The sequence below is a fragment of the Colobus angolensis genome, unplaced genomic scaffold, assembly GCF_000951035.1.
Source record: "Colobus angolensis palliatus isolate OR3802 unplaced genomic scaffold, Cang.pa_1.0 Scaffold199, whole genome shotgun sequence".
NCBI classification, from domain to species: domain Eukaryota; kingdom Metazoa; phylum Chordata; class Mammalia; order Primates; family Cercopithecidae; genus Colobus; species Colobus angolensis.
Window position 1 is genome coordinate 2,910,534 of NW_012115143.1, and position 405 is coordinate 2,910,938.

Sequence of the window (405 nt, forward strand, 5' to 3'; positions counted from 1 at the left end):
CAGTGTGAATATCACAGGTGAGGGTAGTGACCCCGAGCCCCTCCCACACCACATTCCAGCAACGGGGCCCTGGTAGAGACACAAAGAATGAGGGAGGGGACAGAGAAGGACTTGGCTGTCCCACTGGATTCGGGGAAGTCCTGAGGAAATGACCTCTAGCTTAGGGTCTCTAGATGTCCAGAGGTGTGATCAAGCCACACCTCTGAGTTCTCTGTTCTGGGATCCGATAGGTCCACTCGGTGCAGGACTACTGGGTATCAGGTTGATACTCTGTCCACCCCTCTTGAGTGGCTCCTCTTCAGTCTGGTCCTTAAATGGCTCATGGGAGCCCCACGGTGCAGAGCACCTTTCCCGCCTTTCTCCCCTGGATCACTTTTCCCCCGTTCTTCAGTTCAGCTCAGATGT